This window comes from Schistocerca americana, chromosome 11, assembly GCF_021461395.2.
Source record: "Schistocerca americana isolate TAMUIC-IGC-003095 chromosome 11, iqSchAmer2.1, whole genome shotgun sequence".
NCBI lineage: Eukaryota > Metazoa > Arthropoda > Insecta > Orthoptera > Acrididae > Schistocerca > Schistocerca americana.
The window spans coordinates 1,609,662-1,631,114 of NC_060129.1; positions in this window are offsets into that span (position 1 = coordinate 1,609,662).

Genomic DNA, 21,453 nt, shown 5'->3' on the forward strand with positions numbered 1-21,453 from the left:
ACAATGCCGACTTAAGTACAAGAGGACTGACACTCTAACTTTCTATGATTTGAACCTCTCCTGAGAGTCCTGTTTTGGATTCCGATGCTTCACTTCAGGTTTACTGTATCCCTTGGACCTTCGTATTGACGATGAAACACAGAAATTGCATCCGAATTTAATACAAAAGGCACAATGGCGACATAAGTACAAGAGGACTGACACTTTCAATTTCTATGAAGTGAAGCTCTCCTCTGAGTCCAGTTTTAGATTCCGATGCTTCACCTCAGGTTTACTGTATCCCTTGGACATTCTTATTGACGATGAAACACAGAAATTGCATCCGAATTTAATACAAATGGCACAATGCCGACTTAAGTACAAGAGGGCTGACACTCTCACTTTCTATGATTCGAACCTCTCCTGTGTGGTCAGATTTAGATTCCGATGCTTCACTTCAGGTTTACTGTATCCCTTGGACTTTCTTATTGACGATAAAATACGGAAATCGCATCCGAATTTAATACAAATGGCACAATGCCGACTTAAGTACAAGCGGACTGACACTCGCACTTTCTATGAATTGAACCTCTCCTGTGAGACCGGTTTTAAATTCCGATGCTTCACTTCAGGTTTACTGTATCCCTTGGACCTTCTTATTGACGATGAAACACAGAAATTGAATCCGAATTTAATACAAAAATCACAATGGCGGCTTAAGTACAAGAGGACTGACACTCTCACTTTCTATGATTTGAACATCTCCTGTGAGTCCAGTTTTAGATTCCGATGCTTCACTTCAGGTTTGCTGTATACCTTGCACCTTCTTAATGACGATGAAACATAGAAATTGCATCCGAATTTAATACAAAAGGCACAATGCCGACTTAAGTACAAGAGGACTGACACTCTGACTTTCTATGCTTTGAACCTCACCTGTGAGTCCAGTTTTGGATTCCGATGCTTCAATTCAGGTTTACTGTATCCCTAGGACCTTCTTATTGACGATGAATCACAGAAATTGCATCCGAATTAGTACAAAAGGCACAATGGCGACTTAAGTACAAGAGGACTGACACTCTCGCTTTCCATGATTTGAACCTCTCCTCTGAGTCGAGTTTCAGATTCCGATGCTTCACCTCAGGTTTACTGTATCCCTTGGACATTCTTATTGACGATGAAACACAGAAATTGCATCCGAATTTAATGCAAATGGCACTATGCCGACTTAAGTACAAGAGATCTGACAATCTCACTCTCTATGATTCGAACCTCTCCTGTGAGGTCAGATTTAGATTCTGATGCTTCACTACAGGTTTCCTGTATACCTTGCACCTTAATATTGACGATGAAACACAGAAATTGCATCGGAATTAAATTCAAAAGGCACAATGCCGTCTTAAGTACAAGAGGACTGACACCCTCACTTTCTATGATTTGAACCTATCCTGTGAGTCCAGTTTTAGATTCCGATGCTTCACTTCAAGTTTACTGTATCCCTCGGACCTTGTAATTGACGATGGAACACAGAGTTTCCATCCGAATTAATATACAAAAGGTACAATGTCGACTTAAGTACAAGAGGACTGACACTCTAACTTTCTATGATTTCAACTTCTCCTGTGAGTCCAGTTTTAGATTCCGATGCTTCACTTCAGGTTTACTGTATCCCTTGGACCTTCTTATTGACGATGAAACACAGAAATTGCATCCGAATTTAATACAAAATACACAATGGCGACTTAAGTACAAGAGGACTGATGCTCTCACTTTCTATGATTTGAACATCTCCTGTGAGTCCAGTTTTAGATTCTGACGCTTCATTTCTGGTTTACTGTATCCCTTGGAATTTCTTGTTGACGATGAAACACATAAATTGCTTCGGAATCAAATTCAAAACGCACAATGCCGACACAAGTAAAAGAGGACTGACACTCTCACTTTCTATGATTTGAACCTCTCCTGTGAGTCCAGTTTTAGATTCCGTTGCTTCACTTCAGGTTTACTGTATCCCTTGGATCTTCTTATTGACGATGAAACCCAGAAATTGCACCGGAATTAAATTCAAAAGGCACAATGCCGACTTAAGTACAAGAGGACTGACACTCTAACTTTATATGATTTGAACTTCTCCTGTGAGTCCAGTTTTAGATTCCGATGCATCACTTCAGGTTTACTGTTTCCCTTGGACCTTCTTATTGACGATGAAACACAGAGTTTGCATCCGAATTTAATTCAAAAGGCACAATGCCGACTTAAGTACAAGAGGACTGACACTCTAACTTTCTATGATTTGAACCTCTCCTGTGAGTCCAGTTTTGGATTCCGATGCTTCACTTCAGGTTTACTGTATCCCTTGGACCTTCTTATTGACGATGAAACACAGAAATTGCATCCGAATTTAATACAAAAGGCACAATGGCGACATAAGTACAAGAGGACTGACACTTTCAATTTCTATGAAGTGAACCTCTCCTCTGAGTCCAGTTTTAGATTCCGATGCTTCACCTCAGGTTTACTGTATCCCTTGGACCTCCTTATTGACGATGAAACACAGAAATTGCATCCGAATTTAATACAAATGGCACAATGCCCACTTAAGTACAAGAGGGCTGACACTCTCACTTTCTATGATTCGAACCTCTCGTGTGAGGTCAGATTTAGATTCCGATGCTTCACTTCAGGTTTACTGTATCCCTTGGACTTTCTTATTGACGATAAAATACGGAAATCGCATCTGAATTTAATACAAATGGCACAATGCCGACTTAAGTACAAGTGGACTGACACTCGCACTTTCTATGATTTGAACCTCTCCTGTGAGACCGGTTTTAAATTCCGATGCTTCACTTCAGGTGTACTGTATCCCTTGGACCTTCTTATTGACGATGAAACACAGAAATTGAATCCGAATTTAATACAAAAATCACAATGGCGGCTTAAGTACAAGAGGACTGACACTCTCACTTTCTATGATTTGAACATCTCCTGTGAGTCCAGTTCTAGATTCCGATGCTTCACTTCAGGTTTACTGTTTCCCTTGGACGTTCTTATTGACGATGAAACACAGAAATTGCATCGGAATTAAATTCAAAAGGCACAGTGCCGACCTAAGTAGAAGAGGACTAATACTCTCACTTTCTATGATTTGAACCTCTCCTGTGAGTCCAGTTTTAGATTCCGATGCTTCACTTCAGGTTTGCTGTATACCTTGCACCTTCTTAATGACGATGAAACACAGAAATTGCATCCGAATTTAATACAAAAGGCACAATGCCGCCTTAAGTACAAGAGGACTGACACTCTGACTTTCTATGCTTTGAACCTCACCTGTGAGTCCAGTTTTGGATTCCGATGCTTCAATTCAGGTTTACTGTATCCCTAGGACCTTCTTATTGACGATGAATCACAGAAATTGCATCCGAATTTAGTACAAAAGGCACAATGGCGACTTAAGTACAAGAGGACTGACACTCTCGCTCTCCATGATTTGAACCTCTCATGTGAGTCCAGTTTTAGATTCCGATGCTTCACTTCAAGTTTTGCTGTATCCCTTGGACCTTCTTATTGACGATGAAACACAGAAATTGCATCTGAATTTAATACAAATGGCACAATGTCGACTTAAGTAAAAGAGGACTGACACTCTAACTTTCTATGATTTGAACCTCTCCTGTGAGTCCAGTCTTAGATTCCGATGCTTCCCTTCAGGTTTGCTGTATACCTTGCACCTTCTTAATGACGATGAAACACAGAAATTGCATCCGAATTTAATACAAAAGGCACAATGCCGACTTAAGTACAAGAGGACTGACATTCTAACTTTCTATGATTTGAACCACTCCTGTGAGACCAGTTTTAGATTCCGTTGCTTCACTTCAGGTTTACTTTATCCCTTGGACCTTCTTATTAACAATGAAACACAGAAAAAGCATCGGAATTAAATTCAAAAGTCACAATGCCGACTTAAGTACAAGAGGACTGACACTTTCACATTCTATGATTTGAACCTCTCCTGTTAGTCCAGTTTTAGATTCCGATGCTTCACTTCAGGTTTACTGTATCCCTTAGACCTTCTTATTGACGATGAAACACAGAAATTGCATCCGAATGTAATGCAAATGGCACAATGCCGACTTAAGTACAAGAGGACTGACACTCTAACTCTCTATGATTCGAACCTCTCCTGTGAGGTCAGTTTTAGATTCCGATGCTTCACTACAGGTTTACTGTATACCTTGCACCTTATTATTGACGATGAAACACAGAAATTGCATCGGAGTTAAATTCAAAAGGCACAATGCCGTCTTAAGTACAAGAGGACTGACACCCTCACTTTCTATGATTTGAACCTCTCCTGTGAGTCCAGTTTTAGATTCCGATGTTTCACTTCAGGTTTACTGTGTCCCTCGGACCTTCTAATTGACGATGGAACACAGAGTTTGCATCCGAATTTAATACAAAGGTACAATGTCGACTTAAGTACAAGAGGACTGACACTCTAACTTTCTATGATTTGAACCTCTCCTGTGAGTCCAGTTTTAGATTCCGATGCTTCACTTCAGGTTTACTGTATCCCTTGGACCTTCTTATTGACGATGAAACACAGAAATTGCATCCGAATTTAATACAAAAATCACAATGGCGACTTAAGTACAAGAGGACTGAAGCTCTCACTTTCTAAGATTTGAACATCTCCTGTGAGTCCAGTTTTAGATTCCGACGCTTCACTTCTGGTTTACTGTATCCCTTGGAATTTCTTGTTGACGATGAAACACATAAATTGCATCGGAATCAAATTCAAAACGCACAATGCCGACATAAGTAAAGAGGACTGACACTCTCACTTTCTATGATTTGATCCTCTCCTGTGAGTCCAGTTTTAGATTCCGATGCTTCACTTCAGGTTTACTGTATCCCTTGGATCTTCTTATTGACGATGAAACCCAGAAATGGCATCGGAATTAAATTCAAAGGCACAATGCCGACTTAAGTACAAGAGGACTGACACTCTAACTTTCTATGATTTGAACCTCTCCTGTGAGTCCAGTTTTAGATTCCGATGCGTCACTGCAGGTTTACTGTTTCCCTTGGACCTTCTTATTGACGATTAAACACAGATTTTGCATCCGAATTTAATACAAAAGGCACAATACCGACTTAAGTACAAGAGGACTGTCACTCTAACTTTCTATGATTTGAACCTCTCCTGTGAGTCCAGTTTTAGATTCCGATGCTTCACCTCAAGTTTACTGTATCCCTTGGACATTCTTATTGACGATGAAACACAGAAATTGCATCCGAATTTAATACAAATGGCACAATGCCGACGTAAGTACAAGAGGGCTGACACTCTCACTTTCTATGATTCGAACCTCTCCTGTGAGGTCAGATTTAGATTCCGATGCTTCACTTCAGGTTTACTGTATCCCATAAACCTTCTTATTGACGATAAAACACGGAAATCGCATCCGAATTTAATACAAATGGCACAATGCCGATTTATGTACAGTCGCACTTTCTATGATTTGAACCTCTCCTGTGAGACCGGTTTTAAATTCCGATGCTTCACTTCAGGTTTACTGTAACCCTTGGACTTTCTTGTTGACGACGAGACACAGAAATTCAATCCGAATTTAATACAAAAATCACAATGGCGGCTTAAGTACAAGAGGACTGACACTCTCACTTTCTATGATTTGAACATCTCCTGTGAGTCCAGTTCTAGATTCCGATGCTTCACTTCAGGTTTACTGTTTCCCTTGGACGTTCTTATTGACGATGAAACACAGAAATTGCATCGGAATTAAATTCAAAAGGCACAGTGCCGACCTAAGTAGAAGAGGACTAATACTCTCACTTTCTATGATTTGAACCTCTCCTGTGAGTCCAGTTTTAGATTCCGATGCTTCACTTCAGGTTTACTGTATACCTTGCAGATTCTTGTTGACGATGAAACACAGAAATTGCATCGGAATTAAATTTGAAAGGCACAATGCCGACTTAAGTACAAGACGGCTGACACTCTAACTTTCTATGATTTGAACCTCTCCTGTGAGTCCAGTTTTAGATTCCAATACTTCACTTCAGGTTTACTGTAACCCTTGGACCTTCTTATTGACGATGAAACACAGAGTTTGCATTAGAATTTAATACAAAAGGCACAATGCCGACTTAAGTACAAAAGGACTGACACTCTCACTTTCTATGATTTGAACCTCTCCTGTGAGTCCAGTTTTAGTTTCCGATGCTTCACTTCAGGTTTACTGTGTCCCTTGGACCATCTTATTGACGATGAAACACAGAAATTGCATCCGAATTTAATACAAAATGCACAATGGCGACTTAAGTACAAAAGGACTGAGACTCTCGCTTTCCATGATTTGAACCTCTCATGTGAGTCCAGTTTTAGATTCTGATGCTTCACTTCAGGTTTACTATATCCCTTGGACCTTCTTAGTGACGATGAAACACAGAGTTTGCATCCGAATTTAATACAAAAGGCTCAATTCCGACTTAAGTACAAGAGGACTGACACTCTAACTTTCTATGATTTGAACCTCTCCTGTGAGTCCAGTTTTGGATTCCGATGCTTCACTTCAGGTTTACTATATCCCTTGGACCTTCTTATTGTCGATGAAACATAGAAATTGCATCCGAATTTAATACAAAAGGCACAATGTCGACTTAAGTACAAAAGGACTGACACTCTCGCTTTCCATGATTTGAACCTCTCATGTGAGTCCAGTTTTAGATTCCGATGCTTCACTTCAGGTTTACTGTATCCCTTGGACCTTCTTATTGACGATGAAACACAGAAATTGCATCTGAATTTAATACAAATGGCACAATGTCGACTTAAGTAAAAGAGGACTGACACTCTAACTTTCTATGATTTGAACCTCTCCTGTGAGTCCAGTTTTAGATTCCGATGCTTCACTTCAGGTTTGCTGTATACCTTGCACCTTCTTAATGACGATGAAACACAGAAATTGCATCCGAATTTAATACAAAAGGCACAATGCCGACTTAAGTACAAGAGGACTGACATTCTAACTTTCTATGATTTGAACAACTCCTGTGAGACCAGTTTTAGATTCCGTTGCTTCGCTTCAGGTTTACTGTATCCCTTGGACCTTCTTATTAACAATGAAACACAGAAAAAGCATCGGAATTAAATTCAAAAGTCACAATGCCGACTTAAGTACAAGAGGACTGACATTCTAACTTTCTATGCTTTGAACCTCTCCTAAGAGACCAGTTTTAGATTCTGATGCTTAACTTCAGGTTTACTGTATCCCTTGGACCTTCTTATTGACGATGAAACACAGAAATTGCATCCGAACGTAATACAAAAGGCACAATGGCGGCTTAAGTACAAGAGGACTGACACTTTCACATTCTATGATTTGAACCTCTCCTGTTAGTCCAGTTTTAGATTCCGATGCTTCACTTCAGGTTTACTGTATCCCTTAGACCTTCTTATTGACGATGAAACACAGAAATTGCATCCGAATGTAATGCAAATGGCACAATGCCGACTTAAGTACAAGAGGACTGACACTCTAACTCTCTATGATTCGAACCTCTCCTGTGAGGTCAGATTTAGATTCCGATGCTTCACTACAGGTTTACTGTATACCTTGCACCTTATTATTGACGATGAAACACAGAAATTGCATCGGAATTAAATTCAAAAGGCACAATGCCGTCTTAAGTACAAGAGGACTGACACCCTCACTTTCTATGATTTGAACCTCTCCTGTGAGTCCAGTTTTAGATTCCGATGTTTCACTTCAGGTTTACTGTGTCCCTTGGACCTTCTAATTGACGATGGAACACAGAGTTTGCATCCGAATTTAATACAAAAGGTACAATGTCGGCTTAAGTACAAGAGGACTGAAGCTCTCACTTTCTAAGATTTGAACATCTCCTGTGAGTCCAGTTTTAGATTCCGACGCTTCACTTCTGGTTTACTGTATCCCTTGGAATTTCTTGTTGACGATGAAACACATAAATTGCATCGGAATCAAATTCAAAACGCACAATGCCGACATAAGTAAAGAGGACTGACACTCTAACTTTCTATGATTTGAACCTCTCCTGTGAGTCCAGTTTTAGATTCCGATGCTTCACTTCAGGTTTACTGTATCCCTTGGATCTTCTTATTGACGATGAAACCCAGAAATTGCATCGGAATTAAATTCAAAAGGCACAATGCCGACATAAGTACAAGAGGACTGACACTCTAACTTTCTATGATTTGAACCTCTCCTGTGAGTCCAGTTTTAGATTCCGATGCTTCACTGCAGGTTTACTGTTTCCCTTGGACCTTCTTATTGACGATGAAACACAGATTTTGCATCCGAATTTAATACAAAAGGCACAATACCGACTTAAGTACAAGAGGACTGTTACTCTAACTTTCTATGATTTGAACCTCTCCTGTGAGTCCAGTTTTGGATTCCGATGCTTCACTTCAGGTTTACTGTATCCCTTGGACCTTCTTATTGACGATGAAACACAGAAATTGCATCCGAATTTAATACAAAAGGCACAATGGCGACTTAAGTACATAAGGACTGACACTTTCACTTTCTATGAATTGAACCTCTCCTTTGAGTCCAGTTTTAGATTCCGATGCTTCACCTCAGGTTTACTGTATCCCTTGGACATTCTTATTGACGATGAAACACAGAAATTGCATCCGAATTTAATACAAATGGCACAATGCCGACTTAAGTACAAGAGGGCTGACACTCTCACTTTATATGATCCGAACCTCTCCTGTGAGGTCAGATTTAGATTCCGACGCTTCACTTCTGGTTTACTGTATCCCATAAACCTTCTTATTGACGATAAAACACGGAAATCACATCCGAATTTAATACAAATGGCACAATGCCGACTTAAGTACAAGAGGACTGACACTCGCACTTTCTATGATTTGAACCTCTCCTGTGAGACCGGTTTTAAATTCCGATCCTTCACTTCAGGTTTACTGTAACCCTTGGACCTTCTTATTGACGATGAGACACAGAAATTCTATCCGAATTTAATACAAAAATCACAATGGCGGCTAAAGTACAAGAGGACTGACACTCTCACTTTCTATGATTTGAACATCTCCTGTGAGTCCAGTTCTAGATTCCGATGCTTCACTTCAGGTTTACTGTTTCCCTTGGACGTTCTTATTGACGATGAAACACAGAAATTGCATCGGAATTAAATTCAAAAAGCACAGTGCCGACCTAAGTAGAAGAGGACTAATACTCTCACTTTCTATGATTTGAACCTCTCTGTGAGTCCAGTTTTAGATTGCGATGCTTCTCTTCATGTTTACTGTATACCTTGCAGCTTCTTGTTGACGATGAAACACAGAAATTGCATCGGAATTAAATTCAAAAGGCACAATGCCGACTTAAGTACAAGAGGGCTGACACTCTAACTTTCTATGATTTGAACCTCTCCTGTGAGTCCAGTTTATATTCCGATACTTCACTTCAGGTTTACTGTATCCCTTGGACCTTCTTATTGACGATGAAACACAGAGTTTGCATCCGAATTTAATACAAAAGGCACAATGCCGACTTAAGTACAAGAGGACTGACACTCTAACTTTCTATGATTTGAACCTCTCCTGTGAGTCCAGTTTTGGATTCCGATACTTCACTTCAGGTTTACTGTATCCCTTGGACCTTCTTATTGACGATGAAACACAGAAATTGCATCCGAATTAAATTCAAAACGCACAATGCCGACTTAAGCAAAAGAGGACTGACACTCTCACTTTCTGTGATTTGAACCTCTCCTGTGAGTACAGTTTTAGATTCCGATGCTTCACTTCAGGTTTACTGTATCCCTTGGACCTTCTTATTGACGATGAAACACAGAAATTGCATCGGAATTAAATTCAAAAGGCATAATGCCGACTTAAGTACAAGAGCACTGACACTCTAACTTTCTATGATTTGAACCTCTCCTGTGAGTCCAGTTTTAGATTCCGATGCTTCACTTCAGGTTTTCTGTATCCCTTGGACCTTCTTAGTGACGATGAAACACAGAGTTTGCATCCGAATTTAATACAAAAGGCACAATTCCGACTTAAGTACAAGAGGACTGACACTCTAACTTTCTATGATTCGAACCTCTCCTGTGAGACCAGTTTTGGATTCCGATGCTTCACTTCAGGTTTACTGTATCCCTTGGACCTTCTTATTGACGATGAAACACAGAAATTGTATCCAAATTTAATACAAAAGGCACAATGGCGACTTAAGTACAAGAGGACTGACACTTTCACTTTCTATGAATTGAACCTCTCCTGTGAGTCCAGTTTTAGATTCCGATGCTTCACCTCAGGTTTACTGTATCCCTTGGACATTCTTATTGACGATGGAACACAGAAATTGCATCCGAATTTAATACAAATGGCACAATGCCGACTTAAGTACAAGAGGGCTGACACTCTCACTTTCTATGATTCGAACCTCTCCTGTGAGGTCAGATTTAGGTTCCGATGCTTCACTTCAGGTTTACTGTATCCCATAAACCTTCTTATTGACGATAAAACACGGAAATCGCATCCGAATTTAATACAAATGGCACAATGCCGACTTAAGTACAAGAGGACTGACACTCGCACTTTCTATGATTTGAACCTCTCCTGTGAGACCGGTTTTAAATTCCGATGCTTCACTTCAGGTTTACTGTAACCCTTGGACCTTCTTATTGACGATGAGACACTGAAATTCAATCCGAATTTAATACAAAATTCACAATGGCGGCTTAAGTACAAGAGGACTGACACTCTCACTTTCTATGATTTGAACATCTCCTGTGAGTACAGTTCTAGATTCCGATGCTTCACTTCAGGTTTACTGTTTCCCTTGGACGTTCTTATTGACGATGAAACACAGAAATTGCATCGGAATTAAATTCAAAAGGCACAGTGCCGACCTAAGTAGAAGAGGACTAATACTCTTGCTTTCTATGATTTGAACCTCTCCTGTGAGTCCAGTTTTAGATTCCGATGCTTCACTTCAGGTTTACTGTATACCTTGCAGCTTCTTGTTGACGATGAAACACAGAAATTGCATCGGAATTAAATTCAAAAGGCACAATGCCGACTTAAGTACAAGAGGGCTGACACTCTAACTTTCTATGACTTGAACCTCTCCTGTGAGTCCAGTTTTAGATTCCGATACTACACTTCAGGTTTACTGTATCCCCTGGACCTTCTTATTGACGATGAAACACAGAGTTTGCATCCGAATTTAATACAAAAGGCACAATGCCGACTTAAGTACAAGAGGACTGACACTCTAACTTTCTATGATTTGAACCTCTCCTGTGAGTCCAGTTTTGGATTCCGATACTTCACTTCAGGTTTACTGTATCCCTTGGACCTTCTTATTGACGATGAAACACAGAAATTGCATCCGAATTAAATTCAAAACGCACAATGCCGACTTAAGCAAAAGAGGACTGACACTCTCACTTTCTATGATTTGAACCTCTCCTGTGAGTACAGTTTTAGATTCCGATGCTTCACTTCAGGTTTACTGTATCCCTTGGACCTTCTTATTGACGATGAAACACAGAAATTGCATCGGAATTAAATTCAAAAGGCATAATGCCGACATAAGTACAAGAGCACTGACACTCTAACTTTCTATGATTTGAACCTCTCCTGTGAGTCCAGTTTTAGATTCCGATGCTTCACTTCAGGTTTACTGTATCCCTTGGACCTTCTTAGTGACGATGAAACACAGAGTTTGCATCCGAATTTAATACAAAAGGCACTATTCCGACTTAAGTACAAGAGGACTGACACTCTAACTGTCTATGATTTGAACCTCTCCTGTGAGTCCAGTTTTGGATTCCGATGCTTCACTTCAGGTTTACTATATCCCTTGGACCTTCTTATTGACGATGAAACATAGAAATTGCATCCGAATTTAATACAAAAGGCACAATGGCGACTTAAGTACAAAAGGACTGACACTCTCACTTTCTATGATTTGAACCTCTCCTGTGAGTCCAGTTTTAGTTTCCGATGCTTCACTTCAGGTTTACTGTGTCCCTTGGACCTTCTTATTGACGATGAAACACAGAAATTGCATCCGAATTTAATACAAAAGGCACAATTGCGACATAAGTACAAGAGGACTGACACTTTCACTTTCTATGAATTGAACCTCTCCTGTGAGTCCAGTTTTAGATTCCGATGCTTCACCTCAGGTTTACTGCAACCCTTGGACATTCTTATTGACGATGAAACACAGAAATTGCATCCGAATTTAATACAAATGGCACAATGCCGGCTTAAGTACAAGAGGGCTGACACTCTCACTTTCTATGATTCGAACCTCTCCTGTGAGGTCAGATTTAGATTCCGATGCTTCACTTCAGGTTTACTGTATCCCTTGGACCTTCTTATTGACGATAAAACACGAAAATCGCATCCGAATTTAATACAAATGGCACAATGGCGACTTAAGTACAAGAGGACTGACACTCGCACTTTCTATGATTTGAACCTCTCCTGTGAGACCGGTTTTAAATTCCGATGCTTCACTTCAGGTTTACTGTATCTTGGACCTTGTTATTGACGTTGAAACACAGAAAATGAATCCGAATTTAATACAAAAAGACAATGGCGGCTTAAGTACAAGAGGACTGACACTCTCACTTTCTATGATTTGAACATCTCCTGTGAGTCCAGTTCTAGATTCCGATGCTTCACTTCAGGTTTACTGTTTCCCTTGGACGATCTTATTGACGATGAGACACAGAAATTGCATCGGAATTAAATTCAAAAGGCACAGTGCCGACCTAAGTACAAGAGGACTAATACTCTCACTTTCTATGATTTTAACCTCTCCTGTGAGTCCAGTTTTAGATTCCGATGCTTCACTTCAGGTTTACTGTATACCTTGCAGCTTCTTATTGACGATGAAACACAGAAATTGCATCGGAATTAAATTCAAATATGCACAATGCCGACTTAAGTACAAGAGGACTGACACTCTAACATTCTATGATTTGAACCTCTCCTGTGAGTCCAGTTTTAGATTCCGATGCTTCACTTCATGTTTACTGTATCCCTTGGACCTTCTTATTGACGATGAAACACAGAGTTTGCATCCGAAATTAATACAAAAGGCACAATGCCGACTTAAGTACAAGAGGACTGACACTCTAACTTTCTATGATTTGAACCTCTAATGTGAGTCCAGTTTGGATTCCGTTGCTTCACTTCAGGTTTACTGTATCCCTTGGACCTTTTTATTGACGATGAAACACAGAAATTGCATCCGAATTAAATTCAAAACGCACAATGCCGACTTAAGCGAAAGAGGACTGACACTCTCACTTTCTATGATTTGAACCTCTCCTGTGAGTCCAGTTTTAGATTCCGATGCTTCACTTCAGGTTTACTGTATCCCTTGGACTTTCTTATTGACGATGAAACACAGAAATTGCATCGGAATTAAATTCAAAAGGCATAATGCCGACTTAAGTACAAGAGCACTGACTCTCTAACTTTCTATGATTTGAACCTCTCCTGTGAGTCCAGTTTTGGATTACGATGCTTCACTTCAGGTTTACTGTATCCCTTGGACGTTCTTATTGACGATGAAACACAGAAATTGCATCCGAATTTAATACAAAAGGCACAATGGCGACTTAAGTACAAGAGGACTGACACTCTCACTTTCTATGATTTGAACCCCTCCTGTGAGTCAAGTTTTAGTTTCCGATGCTTCACTTCAGGTTTACTGTATCCCTTGGACCTTCTTATTGACGATGAAACACAGAAATTGCATCCGAACTTAATACAAAAGGCACAATGGCGGCTTAAGTACAAGAGGACTGACACTTTCACATTCTATGATTTGAACCTCTCCTGTGAGTACAGTTTTAGATTCCGATGCTTCACTTCAGGTTTACTGTATCCCATGGACCTTCTTATTGACGATGAAACACAGAAATTGCATCGGAATTAAATTCAAAAGGCATAATGCCGACTTAAGTACAAGAGCACTGACACTCTAACTTTCTATGATTTGAACCTCTCCTGTGAGTCAAGTTTTAGATTCCGATGCTTCACTTCAGGTTTACTGTATCCCTTGGACCTTCCTAGTGACGATGAAACACAGAGTTTGCATCCGAATTTAATACAAAAGGCACAATTCCGACTTAAGTACAAGAGGACTGACACTCTAACTTTCTATGATTTGAACCTCTCCTGTGAGTCCAGTTTTGGATTCCGATGCTTCACTTCAGGTTTACTATATCCCTTGGACCTTCTTATTGACGATGAAACATAGAAATTGCATCCGAATCTAATACAAATGGCACAATGCCGACTTAAGTACAAGAGGGCTGACACTCTCACTTTCTATGATTCGAACCTCTCCTGTGAGGTCAGATTTAGATTCCGATGCTTCACTTCAGGTTTACTGTATCCCTTGGACCTTCTTATTGACGATAAAACACGAAAATCGCATCCGAATTTAATACAAATGGCACAATGCCGACTTAAGTACAAGAGGACTGACACTCGCACTTTCTATGATTTGAACCTCTCCTGTGAGACCGGTTTTAAATTCCGATGCTTCACTTCAGGTTTACTGTATCTTGGACCTTCTTATTGACGATGAAACACAGAAAATGAATCCGAATTTAATACAAAAATGACAATGGCGGCTTAAGTACAAGAGGACTGACACTCTCACTTTCTATGATTTGAACATCTCCTGTGAGTCCAGTTCTAGATTCCGATGCTTCACTTCAGGTTTACTGTTTCCCTTGGACGTTTTTATTGACGATGAAACACAGAAATTGCATCGGAATTAAATTCAAAAGGCACAGTGCCGACCTAAGTAGAAGAGGACTAGTACTCTCACTTTCTATGATTTTAACCTCTCCTGTGAGTCCAGTTTTAGATTCCGATGCTTCACTTCAGGGTTACTGTATACCTTGCAGCTTCTTATTGACGATGAAACACAGAAATTGCATCGGAATTAAATTCAAAAGGCACAATGCCGACTTAAGTACAAGAGGACTGACACTCTAACTTTCTATGATTTGAACCTCTCCTGTGAGTCCAGTTTTAGATTCCGATGCTTCACTTCATGTTTACTGTATCCCTTGGACCTTCTTATTGACGATGAAACACAGAGTTTGCATCCGAATTTAATACAAAAGGCACAATGCCGACTTAAGTACAAGAGGACTGAGACTCTAACTTTCTATGATTTGAACCTCTCCTGTGAGTCCAGTTTGGATTCCGATGCTTCACTTCAGGTTTACTGTATCCCTTGGACCTTTTTATTGACGATGAAACACAGAAATTGCATCCGAATTAAATTCAAAACGCACAATGCCGACTTAAGCGAAAGAGGACTGACACTCTCACTTTCTATGATATGAACCTCTCCTGTGAATCCAGTTTTAGATTCCGATGCTTCACTTCAGGTTTACTGTATCCCTTGGACCTTCTTATTGACGATGAAACACAGAAATTGCATCGGAATTAAATTCAAAAGGCATAATGCCGACTTAAGTACAAGAGCACTGACTCTCTAACTTTCTATGATTTGAACCTCTCCTGTGGGTCGAGTTTTCGATTCCGATGCTTCACTTCAGGTTTACTGTATCCCTTGGACCTTCTTAGTAACGATGAAACACAGAGTTTGCATCCGAATTTAATACAAAAGGCACAATACCGACTTAAGTACAAGAGGACTGACACTCTCACTTTCTATGATTTGAACCTCTCCTGTGAGTCCAGTTTTAGTTTCCGATGCTTCACTTCAGGTTTACTGTATCCCTTGGACCTTCTTATTGACGATGAAACACAGAAATTGCATCGGAATTAAATTCAAAAGGCACAATGCCGACTTAAGTACAAGAGGACTGACATTCTAACTTTCTATGATTTGAACCTCTCCTAAGAGACCAGTTTTAGATTCTGATGCTTCACTTCAGGTTTACTGTATCCCTTGGACCTTCTTATTGACGATGAAACACAGAAATTGCATCCGAACTTAATACAAAAGGCACAATGGCGGCTTAAGTACAAGAGGACTGACACTTTCACATTCTATGATTTGAACCTCTCCTGTGAGTCCAGTTTTAGATTCCGATGATTCACTTCAGGTTTACTGTATCCCTTGGACCTTCTTATTGACGTTGAAACACAGAAATTGCATCCGAATTTAATGCAAATGGCACAATGCCGACTTAAGTACAAGAGGACTGACACTCTAACACTCTATGATTCGAACCTCTCCTGTGAGGTCAGATTTAGATTCCGATGCTTCACTACAGGTTTACTGTATACCTTGCACCTTGTTATTGACGATGAAACACAGAAATTGCATCGGAATTAAATTCAAAAGACACAATGCCGTCTTAAGTACAAGAGGACTGACACCCTCACTTTCTATGATGTGAACCTCTCCTGTGGGTCCAGTTTTAGATTCCGATGCTTCACTTCAGGTTTACTGTATCCCTTGGACCTTCTTATTGACGATGAAACACAGAAATTGCATCCGAATTTAATACAAAAAACACAATGGCGACTTAAGTACAAGAGGACTGGCGCTCTCACTTTCTATGATTTGAGCATCTCCTGTGAGCCCAGTTTTAGATTCCGACGCTTCACTTCAGGTTTACTGTATCCCTTGGATATTCTTATTGACGATGAAACCCAGAAATTGCATCGGAATTAAATTCAAAAGGCACAATGCCGACTTAAGTACAAGAGGACTGACACTCTAACTTTCTATGATTTGAACCTCTCCTGTGAGTCCAGTTTTAGGTTCCGATGCTTCACTTCAGGTTTACTGTTTCCCTTGGAACTTCTTATTGACGATGAAACACAGAGTTTGCATCCGAATTTAATACAAAAGGCACAATGCCGACTTAAGTACAAGAGGACTGACACTCTAACTTTCTATGATTTGAACAACTCCTGTGAGTGCAGTTTTGGATTTCGATGCTTCACTTCAGGTTTACTGTATCCCTTGGACCTTCTTATTGACGATGAAGCACTGAAATTGCATCCGAATTTAATACAAAAGGCACAATGCCGACTTAAGCGAATGAGGACTGACACTCTCACTTTCTATGATTTGAACCTCTCCTGTGAATCCAGTTTTAGATTCCGATGCTTCACTTCAGGTTTACTGTATCCCTTGGACCTTCATATTGACGATGAAACACAGAAATAGAATCCGAATTTAATACAAAAATCACAATTGCGGCTTAAGTACAAGAGGACTGACACTCTCACTTTCTATTATTTGAACATCTCCTGTGAGTCCGGTTCTAGATTCCGATGCTTCACTTCAGGTTTACTGTTTTCCTTGGACGTTCTTATTGACGATGAAACACAGAAATTGCATCGGAATTAAATGCAAAAGGCATAGTGCCGACCTAAGTAGAAGAGGACTAATACTCTCACTTTCTATGATTTGAACCTCTCCTGTGAGTCCAGTATTAGATTCCGATGCTTCACTTCAGGTTTACTGTATACCTTGCAGCTTCTTGTTGACGATGAAACACAGAAATTGCATCGGAATTAAATTCAAAACGCACAATGCCGACTTAAGTAAAAGAGGACTGACACTCTCACTTTCTATGATTTGAGCCTCTCCTGTGAGTCCAGACTTAGATTCCGATGCTTCACTCCAGGTTTACTGTATCCCTTGGACCTTCTTATTGACGATGAAACACAGAAATTGCATCGGAATTAAATTCAAAAGGCACAATGCCGACTTAAGTACAAGAGGACTGACACTCTAACTTTCTATGATTTGAACCTCTCCTGTGAGTCCAGTTTTAGATTCCGATACTTTACTTCAGGTTTACTGTATCCCTTGGACCTGCTTATTGACGATGAAACACAGAGTTTGCATCCGAATTTAATACGAAAGGCACAATGCCGACTTAAGTACAAGAGGACTGACACTCTAACTTTCTATGATTTGAAACTTTCCTGTGAGGCCAGTTTTGGATTTCGATGCTTCACTTCAGGTTTACTGTATCCCTTGGACCTGCTTATTGACGATGAAACACAGAAATTGCAACCGAATTAAATTCAAAACGCACAATGCCGACTTAAGCAAAAGAGGACTGACACTCTCACTTTCTATGGTTTGAACCTCTCCTGTGAGTCCAGTTTTTGATTCCGATGCTTCACTTCAGGTTTACTGTATCCCTTGGACCTTCTTATTGACGATGAAACACAGAAATTGCATCGGAATTAAATTCAAAAGGCATAATGCCGACTTAAGTACAAGAGCACTGATACTCTAACTGTCTATGATTTAACCCTCTCGTGTGAGTCCAGTTTTAGATTCCGATGCTTCACTTCAGGTTTACTGTATCCCTTGGACCTTCTTAGTGACGATGAAACACAGATTTTGCATCCAAATTTAATACAAAAGGCACAATTCCGACTTAAGTACAAGAGGACTGACACTCTAACTTTCTATGATTTGAACCTCTCCTGTGAGTCCAGTTTTGGATTCCGATGCTTCACTTCAGGTTTACTATATCCCTTGGACCTACTTATTGACGATGAAACACAGAAATTGCATCCGAATTTAATACAAAATGCACAATGGAGACTTAAGTACAAGAGGACTGACACTCTCACTTTCTATGATTTGAACCTCTCCTGTGAGTCCAGTTTTAGTTTCCGATGCTTCACTTCAGGTTTACTGTATCCCTTGGACCTTCTTATTGACGATGAAACACAGAAATAGCATCCGAATTTAATACAAAATGCACAATGGCGACATAAGTACAAGAGGACTGACACTTTCACTTTCTATGAATTGAACCTCTCCTATGAGTCCAGTTTTAGATTCCGATGCTTCACCTCAGGTTTACTGTATCCCTTGGACATTCTTATTGACGATGAAACACAGAAATTGCATCCGAATTTAATACAAATGGCACAATGCCGACTTAAGTACAAGAGGGCTGACACTCTCACTTTCTATGATTCGAACCTCTCGTGTGAGGTCAGATATAGATTCCGATGCTTCACTTCAGGTTTACTGTATCCCTTGGACCTTCTTATTGACTATAAAACACGGAAATCGCATCCGAATTTAATACAAATGGCACAATGCCGACTTCAGTACAAGAGGACTGACACTCGCACTTTCTATGATTTGAACCTCTCGTGTGAGACCGGTTTTAAATTCCGATGCTTCACTTCAGGTTTACTGTATCCCTTGGACCTTCTTATTGACGATGAAACACAGAAATTGAATCCGAATTTAATACAAAAATCACAATGGCGACTTAAGTACAAGAGGACTGACACACTCACTTTCTATGATTTGAACATCTCCTGTGAGTCCAGTTCTAGATTCCGATGCTTCACTTCAGGTTTACTGTTTCCCTTGGACGTTCTTATTGACGATGAAACACAGAAATTGCATCGGAATTAAATTCAAAAGGCACAGTGCCGACCTAAGTAGAAGAGGACTAATACTTTCACTTTCTATGATTTGAACCTCTCCTGTGAGTCCAGTTTTAGTTTCCGATGCTTCACTTCAGGTTTACTGTATACCTTGCAGCTTCTTATTGACGAGGAAACACAAAAATTGCATCGGAATTAAATTCAAAAGGCACAATGCCGACTTAAGTACAAGAGGACTGACACTCTAACTTTCTATGATTTGAACCTCTCCTGTGAGTCCAGTTTTAGATTCCGATGCTTCACTTCAGGTTTACTGTATCCCTTGGACCTTCTTATTGACGATGAAACACAGAGTATGCATCCGAATTTAATACAAAAGGCACAATGCCGACTTAAGTACAAGAGGACTGACACTCTAACTTTCTATGATTTGAACCTCTCCTGTGAGTCCAGTTTTGGATTCCGATGCTTCACTTCAGGTTTACTGTATCCCTTGGACCTTCTTATTGTCGATGAAACACAGAAATTGCATCCGAATTAAATTCAAAAAGCACAATGCCGACTTAAGCAAAAGAGGACTGACACTCTCACTTTCTATGATTTGAACCTCTCCTGTGAGTCCAGTTTTAGATTCCGATGCTTCACTTCAGGTTTGCTGTATACCTTGCACCTTCTTAATGACGATGAAACACAGAAATTGCATCCGAATTTAATACAAAAGGCACAATGCCGACTTAAATACAAGAGGACTGACATTCTAAATTTCTATGATTTGAACCTCTCCTGTGAGTCCAGTTTTAGATTCCGATGCTTCACTTCAGGTTTACTGTATCCCTTGGATCTTCTTATTGACGATGAAACCCAGAAATTGCATCCGAATTAAATTCAAAAAAGCACAATGCCGACTTAAGTACAAGATGACTGACACTCTAACTTTCTATGATTTGAACCTCTCCTGTGAGTCCAGTTTTAGGTTCCGATGCTTCACTTCAGGTTTACTGTTTCCTTTGGACCTTCTTATTGACGATGAAACACAGAGTTTGCATCCGAATTTAATACAAAAGGCACAATGCCGACTTAAGTACAAGAGGACTGACACTCTAACTTTCTATGATTTGAACCTCTCCTGTGAGTCCAGTTTTGGATTCCGATGCTTCACTTCAGGTTTACTGTATACCTTGGACCTTCTTATTGTCGATGAAACACTGAAATTGCATCCAAATTTAATACAAAAGGCACAATGGCGACTTAAGTACAAGAGGACTGACTCTTTCACTTTCTATGAATTGAACCTCTCCTGTGAGTCCAGTTTTAGATTCAGATGCTTCACCTCTGGTTTACTGTATCCCTTGGACATTCTTATTGACGATGAAACACAGAAATTGCATCCGAATTTAATACAAATGGCACAATGCTGACTTAAGTACAAGAGGGCTGACACTCTCACTTTCTATGATTCGAACCTCTCCTGGGAGGTCAGATTTAGATTCCGAAGCTTCACTTCAGGTTTACTGTATCCCATAAACCCTCTTATTGACGATAAAACACGGAAATCGCATCCGAATTTAATACAAATGGCACAATGCCGACTTAAGTACAAGAGGACTGACACTCGCACTTTCTATTGTTTGAACATCTCCTGTGAGACCGGTTTTAAATTCCGATGCTTTACTTCAGGTTTACTGTATCCCTTAGACCTTCTTATTGACGATGAAACACAGAAATTGAATCCGAATTTAATACAAAAATCACAATGGCGGCTTAAGTACAAGAGTACTGACACTCTCACTTTCTATGATTTGAACATCTCCTGTGAGTCCGGTTCTAGATTCCGATGCTTCACTTCAGGTTTACTGTTTCCCTTGGACGTTCTTATTGACGATGAAACACAGAAATTGCATCGGAATTAAATTCAAAAGGGACAGTGCCGACCTAAGTAGAAGAGGACTAATACTCTCACTTTCTATGATTTGAACCTCTCGTGTGAGACCGGTTTTAAATTCCGATGCTTCACTTCAGGT